Source organism: Trichosurus vulpecula, chromosome 4 (assembly GCF_011100635.1).
Source record: "Trichosurus vulpecula isolate mTriVul1 chromosome 4, mTriVul1.pri, whole genome shotgun sequence".
In the NCBI taxonomy this organism is placed as follows: Eukaryota; Metazoa; Chordata; class Mammalia; order Diprotodontia; family Phalangeridae; genus Trichosurus; species Trichosurus vulpecula.
The window spans coordinates 72,678,580-72,689,192 of record NC_050576.1 but is presented as its reverse complement, the minus strand read 5'-3'; positions in this window follow the sequence as shown (position 1 = coordinate 72,689,192).

Here is a 10,613-nt window from a genome sequence, read left to right as displayed (position 1 = left end):
CAGCTTAGCATCATCAAAAATACCGCATACTTTTTCAAATGCAATCTCTTTCTCCAATTTTGGGCCCACTTGAGTCCATCTGCGATACCCAACCTAGACGTATATAGCGATGGTCTAATCAACAGGTTGCTAATACAACCATATGTCAAATGTGGCCTCAGACATTTACTAGCTATGTGACCAGGGTCATGTCACTTAACCTGTTTGCTTCAGTTTCCTCACCTGTAAAATAGGGATAATAACAGCACCTCTCTTACAGGGTTGAGATAATATTTCTAAAGTACAATGCCTGGCACATAGTAGGCGTTACATAAATGCTCATTCCATTCTCTTCCCCCCTACTTCATAGTCTCAGTAATATCCTGATAGTGAGTACTAAGTGGATAGGGTCCATACAGGATAGTTCAACTGCTATCATCATCATCGTCATCCATTATTATGGAGACACCAGAAGATCTGTTCCAGTTCGTGCTTATATGTTGTCATCCTTCCAGTTTCATCTACAAATGCTCTCAGGTGGATCCATTTTTCCAGTTCCTCATGCCAAACTCTCCGTAGGCTCCATCTTGACTCGATTGCTTGGCAATGTTTTGTGAAATTATACTTGCTCATAAAATTTCACCATACTTCTGCATGATATTTGGCAAATGATCTTATACTCTAAAGTAATGATGCTAAGTAAAAAAAATGGAGTATTTACTGGCTTGAGGCAGTTTTCTTGCGCTTTGGGCTCCTCATTGTGACAAACCTGTTTTATTTGGTTGTCCTCTCAGAAATTGTGATAATCATAGTAAATGCTTTTTTTTGGCCTATTTCCCAATTGATTGAATAACTTGTTGAAAAAGATCAGGTTTAGCTGCTGTAGCCATGTGCAGTGTCTTTCTTTTTAAGCTGACATTTATATAGCACTTTAAGGTTTTCAAAGAGCATTTTACACACGTTTTCATTTGATCTTCACAATAACCTGTGAGTTAGGAATCATCCCCACTTTATAGATTGGGAAACTGAAACTCAGAGACATTCAGTGACTTGTCAAATAAACACACTCAATAAACAAGTCAATGGAATTGTTCTACTCATCATCCCTGAGACTTCCCTGACCAAAACTCCATCCACTGGGGGATTTGAACCTAGGTCTTCCTGACTCCAAGTTCCAAATTCTCTGCACTCTGCTATTGATTTTGAGTTTTGTAGTTACTTATCTGACTCCAATCTCTTATTGTATTGTGGACATGATCCTGGCTTCTCAAAGGCTCCACCAGTTAGGTGTAACATCTCAGTAAAATAAAGCACAAGTGTCTACACTTGCTGTCCAATGCTTGACGTGGAAAACTTGTTTACTATTGCAAGATGATGACTTCTTTTTCTTTTAGAAAAAAAGATTTTTATTTCATATCATTTCAGTTGGATGACCTGGCCTTTAACTCCTTGTGAAAAAGGGTCCTTGAGTAGGTGCAGGCACAGTGATGACTTTTTTTTTTTAAAGCTGTGGCAATCCCTAGAGATAAGGCTGTACCCACGATTTAGTTGATGTGGAGAGCTCCAAGATAAGGAAAGGTCAATACCTTCTTTGTACCTTTTAATCTTAGAGAGGTGCCTGTGACATTGAGATTAAATGACTTTCCAATGTGCATCAGACACTGGACTTGAACTCGAGTGCTCTTGGCTCTCAGGCCAGCTCTCTTTCCCCTTGGCTATATTGCCCCTCTAGTAACCCATGAAATATAAAAATAGCAAATGGCCATTAGTACTATGCAGTCCTCTTCTGTTTCAGTTCTGACATTAGTGAACTGATAGAAGACAATCACACTGTCCTTAGACTACCTACAAAATTTGTTTGTTAGTTCTTTCAATGCATGATCTTCATCCAATGACTGGTAACTGACGTTTCCAAGATAATTGGAAGAACTGAACCACATCTGAATGGATATTCTTGCTATAAATGAAACAAGAAATTATAGATAAGTGGAAAGACAGTTGACAGATTCTCTTTCAAGTGGCAAATAATGGATTTGGAGGAGGATGCTTAAAGTACTAATGATAAGTATAATAAGTAAATAGATTTCACGAAGAAAAGTGCAGAGAATGTATCATGCCTTGTTCTAGAAGATGAAGAAGCCATGAAGAATTTGACAGGATCCTCTAAACTAATCCAACCTATATAATTACACTCAGAACTCTCAATTCAAAGAGAAGCAAAGGGGACAATGATGAAAATTAGATAGGGAAATACGGTTTAGGATCAAGAAATGAAAGAGGATGAACATTTTTATACTGTTTAGAAGTTTTAAGCCTGTTCATCGTGAACAGTAAAATGATATGGGTGATGTCTTTTGACTCAAGCATAAATTGAATTTAAGTGAGGCAGAGTTGTGAGAAGTCCTCGGTCTTACTCTCCCTTCCTGAGTCATTGGAGTCCAGGAACAAGATAAAAGTCAAGACAACTGGCAATGACTCAGGATGCAGTGGATGACCTTGCACCTTCGATGTCTAACCAAGCTCTAAGCATTCTGCATTGCCCATTTATACCACCTTCACGGCCTGTTGGAACAAATTGTTCACATTCATCCATTCCGCCAGGGAAGTCTTCACATATTTGGGGTAGACACCCCCTAACTCACTGAGGGATTTGAGGCCCATTGGTTACCCCCAATCTGGTTTAGCCTGTTTGCCAAAACAGTTTACCTGGTTGTGGCCACTGCTCATACCACAGCTTTTTGGAATCATGGGTGAGACTTGGGTGGCAGGTGGACACCGAAGATGGATGGGCAGTCCTGAAAAGGGCTTGGCAGTTCTCATGCCAGAGGAATTAGTCTTCCTTGACACCACCCATACACCTCCTTTTATTCTTTTAGAAGAGTGATAGAAAGTGCTGGCTTTAGCAAGCACCGAAGAACATCACCACTAAACAAGCTGGACTACATTTTAACAAACAGAAAATAACTGCTACTTATGTTTCTGAATTTATTAGCAAAGACTTGTGGATTTAATTGTAAAATGAACATTGATGAATCAAAACACTTCCAAGAAAGTATTCTTTAGCAATAATCCTTAGTGTTCCAAGTGAATAAACAGTTAGCCCTTTGTCCTCCAATTTCTGACATGGTCAGCACTGACCAAAAGTCAACGCTTTTGGTTGGTCCTCCTAAAAATTAGTTAGCAATTAAACTGTCCAGTTTACTGTGGAGAGGATTTTTTAATCAAAAGGGTTGTTACATAATGTCTGCCTCACTCCTGACACTTTTTCTTGCTACATTAAAGGAGATAGGAACTTGACCTCTGATTTCACCAGTCCTAGGAAGTCATAGATTAGGAGACTCCATTTTCTGCTACTGATAGTTTTAAGACTTTCCTAGGGCAGAGGTGTCAAACACAGGGCAACATGCCCCAGTTCCCCAGAAACCAGATAAAAATATAATTAGGAATTATTTCACAAAAAATACAACAAAACAGATAATGTATGATTTTCTAAGTCAAGATGCTGCTACATGGATTCTAATGTATGGTTCAGCAGCCTCCATTTCTAGTTGACTTTGACCCCACTCACCTTCTAGGCACCTTGACTTGCCCAGGTCAATTAAACCAGTAGGTATTAAAATTTTGGACTTGAATCCAGGTCATCTGATTAAGGGGTCATCTCTCTACCCATTCCACCATGTTGACTCAATTGTTTTATCCTACACAATTGAAAACAGTTAGTTGGTTAGGGCAAGGGGATCGGGAGCCCCAACCGCAGTGATGAGCAGCTGCTGTACACAGTCTTTGGGCAAACAACTGGCTCATGATAACCCATTCACCCTCCCTTGCAGGACAATGCTCTAATTAGCTGCAGCACACTGCCCAGGAACAACAGTTCTCCACCCCTCACAGGAAAAGCTTTCACAGGAGATATCTCATTGGGGAAACGAGCCAGGCACACAACAGCAGGAGAAGAACATACAGGCTGTTCTGATCTCTGTGAGACACACACACACACACACACACACACACACACACACACACACACACACACACTCAGTTCTCTAGGGAGTCTCAGAGGTCAATCAAGTACATTTTTCTTACTTAACTGGCTTGTGCTTTATACATAACCACCTAACTTGAGGTGGCTAACTGCGATGTCACCCTTCCCTCCCCCTCATCCCATCCTAATAACAAACTCAGATTTGGGACTTTGGATCTGGCAGGCAAAAAATAGCTTTAAGTAACATTTAGTGTTGAGCATTTGGGGGCTGATGGGGAAGCTCTGATGGTAGCAAAGGGGTCCCTATCTTTTTGGGATTGTGTTAAAAATTCCTGGGAATGGGGATCCTTGAATTATACATCTCTGTCCCTCTTTTAGTGGGAACTGTCAGTTATGAACCCAACAATCAAGTAGGCGGAGCGGCCTTGAGGTCCTGGTGGGGAGTCATCCAAAAGATCATGGAAACATGCTGGCAGGGGGTTGGGGGGAGAGTAAAATGAGCCTGGGGAGGGCAGGGAGAACAATACCTGTGCATTCCTCTTACCCCACTAGTAGCCCTCCTGGGATTAAAGAGGACTTTGGACTTCAGTATTCTTTTCAATAACATGTTGCTTTTTAATGTTTTTTTTTTTCCTGAAGGGAAAAAAAGTGGAGAAAAAGGATACTTGTCAGAGTCTGTTTCTTCCTGAGTAAATTCACTTTGGCGGGAAAGGAAATCCAAGGGCTGAAAAGTTCTATTTTCGTACCAACAGGCTCCAGGCCCCTGAAGACAGACTCTAACTCTGTCAGAAAGGAAATGCAGGGTGTGCTACTTTCTTGAAATGCAATTCAATTTAATTCTGTAAGCATTTATTAAGCACCTACTAGATGCAAGGCATTGTGCTAGCTGTTGGGGAATAGCATTAGCACCCACTAGGTACAAAATGGTACCAACTATTGGGGAACTTTTGTCTTTTGGAATTCTCTTCATAAGGCCCCCTTCTCGTGAAATTAGATTTATTTACACAGAGACTCTAAGTCTAGAGGGCAGTACATCAGCTCTGCAAATGAGCACAGGCCCCCAGGTTGAATCCTAAAATAAATTAAGCAATGATACATTTAGAAATCAGCCTAAGGGCAAGTAAGAATTTCAGTACACTTAAATGGAGAATATTTTTAAAACTGCATTGACATCTTACATCTTAGGGCTTCTGAGGTTCGGTGTTATCTGGAAGGTCAGTAATTATGCCAAATGAAAGTAACACGTCTACGTGCTCAAACAGCAAAAATTTCCCAGGTTTGCTACTTTTCCTTAGTTGACATTTTTCTGATTAACTTCAAGGTGCCACAGAGTAGTTACGTGCCAACTCATCCTTAAAGGCAAAATGTTACTTTTAGGTACAGCATTTGAGGCATGGTTTCCAGGCCATTTCATTTCTAAACTAGCCCCCTTTAAAGGTCCAGCTGCAGAAGGCCCTCTGAATGCCAAGTTAATGGAACATTAGAACTGGACAGGGCCTCAGAGATCACCTGGCTTAATACTTTCCTTTTCATAAGATCATAGAACTATCGATTTAGAGCTGGAAGGAGTATCAGAGGTCATCTAGGCCTCTCCATTTTACAGATGAAGAGACAGAGATCAAGAGAGATTAAGCGACTTGCCTTAGGTAGAAAGGACCAGGGTGGGTTTCAAACCCAAGTTTTCTGATTCTGTGTCCAATACTATTTCGATCGCAACATTTTAAGAAAAGGAACTGAGGTTCAGAGAGACACAGGTTGCCTATGAAAACCCATCCCTGGAGACCCTACAAGGTTAATACCAATGCCAGGATACTAGTTGGGTCAAAGAAAACAAATGCAACACTAAGAAAGTTATTTTTCAAATTTAGTGCAGCCATTCTGCTAGAAAGGTAGGAGTAACTCCAGGACTAACCCAGTGAGGTAAATTACTAGTCTACCCCTTAGAGCTAAGGTAGCTAGGTGGCATAGAGGGTACGGTTTTGGACCTGGAGTCAGGAAGACTCTGAATTAAAATCTCTCCTTAGCTGTATGACCCTATGTAAGCCACTTAACTTCAATTTCCCCATCTCTAAAATGTGGATAACAATAGCACTTAACTCCAGGGTTATGGTAAGGGTAAAATAAGATATTTTTTGCTCCTAAGCACATACTAGGCATTAATAAATGTTTGTTCTTTTCCTAGCCCTCTTGGGACTTTGGGATGAGTCATTTCGGGTCCTAGCCTGAAGCATCAATCTATGGCTTTTACTGCATTGAGTGCTGGGAACCAGGAAAGGCTCCAAGTAGGTGGGAATAGGTAGCTGGCACGGCTCAATGTAGTATATGCCAAGCAGCTGTTATCAGAAGTCAGAAGAAGTAGTCAACATCAGAAGATTAAGGTTCAGAGAATCCAGAGACAGGAGGTCAAAAATGGGGCTCTGCTCTACTAGGTTAGAGTATTTCAGGCTGGAGCTAGAGAAGCTGAATAGAGGTCTGCAAGAAAAGTTACTGTGATAGAATCACATGGCTTTTGTCCTTTGAGTTCATTGTGTGACCTTGGGAAATTCACTGACCCTCTCTAGGTCTTGGTTTGCATACTTGTAAAATGAGCGTTGGACTGCATGACCTCTCAGACCCCTTTCAGATCTAACTGTATGAACTTATTAGGGGTTGAAAAGAAACAACTGGGTTCCTTGCTCTGATAGCCCTTGCTATACTGATCCTCCCAGACAAATTTTTTTTTTCCTTCCAATTCTTTGCAAAGCGCTCTAAATTTGTGCCAAGGGAAGAATCTTATAAATGCTTTTCCTGTCCCTTTTCTTGGTTCATTCTTGCTTTCAACCTCTCTGTCTTTCTATCCTCGGAGAGGTGTGCAGATCCAAAGACACTGGAGTGTGCAGCGACGGCATTTAGCACCTTTGGTTGCCCCACCTTCAGGATGAACCCGCTTCCTGGTGATGTAAACTAACCAGTTATGTGACCTTTTGTTAGTCCCTTCCCCTCTAGGGACTTTGTTCCCTCAAAATGAGGAGCCCGAACTAAATGATATCTTACATTGCTTCCAGTTCTAACATTCAGTGATTCTAAATCAGGCACTGATCAATAGGCTCCCCTCCTCCATCCCCAGCCCCTTCCCCTCATGCTGTCAGTTACATGAAACAGACCCGAGCAAAAGGATCTGAGTTTTAAAAGATCTTTTCCTGGAAGCCAGTGGTTTGATTTTCGAGGTGGGAGAAGGAGAGTGGAGATATTGAATCCAGTGGACTTATTGATTCATGTTACAGAGACTTCATGTTCTACTTATTTATTAAGTCACTAGGCTAAAAAGAGCGGTGGAACATTGGCTCCCAGCATTCTAAAAGGGAACAGAAGGGAGGCCAGGCCACACGCTTGCATTGTCCAAACACAGCAAAAATGGCTGTTAGGGAAAACTGATGGACTGTGAGCTGGAAATATGGTCACTGAGGTCCAGGGTGGATAAAACCTATGCTTATCTTTCCCTCTTCTCCAAATACTCCCAATTCCTTAAGGTCCGTTTAAAAAACTGACCCCCTTCCACAAAACTTTGAGAGGTAATATGTGATAGTGGGAGGAGCTCTGGACTTGGAGTCAGAAACATCAGAACTGTGGGATTGGACAAGTCAACCTCTATAAGTCACAGTTTTTTTCATTTGTAATAAGGATGATAATGCCTGTAAGTACTTATTTGACAGGGTTGTTTTGAGGAGCAAAGTATACCTGAACTCGGCAAACTTTAAAAAGCTATATAAATGTCAGCTATTATCATTATTATTACTTGTAGTAGCATTACTGAGCAGCTAGGTGGCTCAGTGGATAGAGTGCTAGGTCTGAAGTCAGTAAGACTCATCTTCCTGAGTTCAAATCTGACCTGAAACACTTACTAGCTGTGTGACCCTGGGCAAGTCACTTAACCCTGTTTGCCTCAGTTACTCATCTGTAAAATGAGATAAAACCATTTCCAGTATCTTTGTCAAGAAAATTCCAAATGGGGTCAAGAAAAAGTCAGATATGACTGAAATGACTGAACAACAAAGTGGTATTACCAGTTTAGCGGCATTAATGAAATGGTGCTACCTACCCTATTACTGACTCATGGCCTAAATAGGTTTTCCCAGTATTAAAAAAATATCCTTCTTTGCTCTGGGAAGTAGGGTCAAAAGATGAGTAATTTTCTTTACCATTGTGTCAGTACTGAACCCCCAGTAAGAAATAGTGGTTCTGGCAAAGCACCTTGGTGTTACTTCTATCTATAGAGATAACTCTTCTCTGGTGATGTTTCTTGCCTGAGATGCTTTCTTCCAACTGCATCCTAATAAGTGTAATCCTGACTAGCTATTGAGGCAGTGTAAACATTTAAAACAAAGAAAAGTAAATAAACTCCTCCCTTTTCCCCAAGCCAATAAGTTAAACCTTTCAGACTCTCATGTAGGAGCTCCAAAGGAAGGGCTGGCAGGGAAGGAGATATAGGATTATTGTAGTGGGAATTATAGTGTGTGTGTGTGTGTGTGTGTGTGTGTGTGTGTGTGAGAGTGTGTGTGTGTATGTGTGTGTGTGTGTGTGTGTGTGTATGTGTATGAGGGGAGGTCATTTAGCAATACATACTTCTGTTACCAATGGGTCCAGGCAGCCGCCTAGGGTCCTGGCCTCTTTGTTATGTCCCTTGTCTCTGCTTAATTCTTTTCCCTTTCTCTAGTTCAGGGGTGGGGAATCTAGGGCCTCAAGTGTGGCCCTTTGTCTGAATCCAAACTTCACAGAATAAAAGTTTGGATTCGGTCAAAAGACCGAAGTTTCCCACCCCTGCTCTTGCTCCATGTGTCTTCTATACCTTCCCTTTTTTTTTTCCAGTTATATACCACTTATGCTCATGTCAGGACCTGAGTTTCTTTTTGAGCCTATCACTTAGACTTAGTGGAATGAGTTTTAAAGATCACCTGAGTTTGTCTTGGCAGGTACAATTGAATATATACAATACATTGTAGTAAATGACCATAGTAAACTAGTATATGATAAACCCAAAGATCTAAGCATGTGGGATAAAACCACATTATTTGACAAAAACTGCTGGGAAAACTGGAAAACATTATGGCAGAAACCAGGTATAGCCCAACATCTCATACCATATACCAAGATAAGGTGAAAATGGGTACATGATTTACATGTAAAGGGTGGTACCACAAGCAAATTAGGAGAGCATGGAATAGTTTACTTGTCAGACCTATGGATAAGGGAAGAATTTAGTACCAAGCAAGATATAGAGAGCCTTGCAAAATTTAAAATAAATAATTTTGATTATATAAAATTAATTTTTTTTGCACAAACAAAACCAATACAACCAAAATTAGAAGGAAAATAGAAAACAGGGGGAAGGGGGATTTGCAGCAAATATCTCTGGTATAGGCCTCATTTCTCAAATATGTAGAGAACTGAGTCAAATTTATAAGAATATAAGTCATTCTTCAATTGATAAATGGTCAAAGGATATGAATAGGCAGTTTTCAGACAAAGAAATCAAAGCTATTGGTAGTAGTCATGAAAAAAATGCTCTAAATTACTATGGATTAGAGAAATGCAAATTAAAACAACTCTGAAATACCACCTCACACCTATCAGTTTGGCTAATATGACAAAAAAATGAAAATGATAAATGTTGGTAGAGATTTGGGAAAACTGGGACACTAATGCACTGTTGGTAGAGTTGTGAACTGATCCAAATGTTCTGGAGAACAATTTGGAACTATGCCCAAAGGGCTATAAAATGGTGCATACTCTTTGACCTAGCAATAATACTGCTAATTCTATACCCCAAAGAAGTTAAAAAAAAGGGGGAGGGGGGCTAGGAGTTACTTGTACAAAAATATTTATAGCAGCTCTATTTGTGTGGCCAAAAATTGGAAATTGAGGGGATGCCCATCAACTGCAAAATGACTGAACAAGTTGTAGTATGTAATTGTCATGGAATATTATTGTGCTATAAGGAATGACAAGCAGGATGATTTCCTCCTGCTCCTCTTCCTCCTTCCCTTCCTCCTCCTCTTCCTCCTCCTCTTCCTCTTCCTCCTCCTCTTTCTTCTTCTTCTTCTACTACTACAATATGACTAATACAGAAATGTTTTACATGATTGCACATGTATAACCTATATCAGATTGCTTACCATCTCAGGCTGGGGGAAGAGAGGGAGGGATAGAATTTAGAACTCAAACTAAATAAAATATTTAAAAAATTAACATGTAATTAGGGAAAAAAATAAAATATTATTTAAAAAAGTCACCTGTAGGTGAATCCTGCTATTTTTCATCCCTTTTTGATCGACTTAGGAAAGCCAATGGATGTCTCACAAAGGGATCACTTGGCTAACCATGTGCTAAGCACCTCCGTATCTGTTGTTAGCCGTGATTAGGTCAGTGAAAGACCAATTCCTTTCTACTAGTCACTTCAGACAATGCTGATATTTCTCATTCTTGGTTACCTGTTAGTGGATATTATGAAGTAACTGTGGTATAGCAGAATGTAAAATATATCTGGAGTTAGAAGTCTTGGGTTCAAATTCAGACTCTAAAATTTAGCAGGTTTTGGGCAATGAATTTAATGGGTTAATAACAACTATACTACCCTTTTCACAAGTTTTTTTTTTAAATAAGGTAATTCATAAAA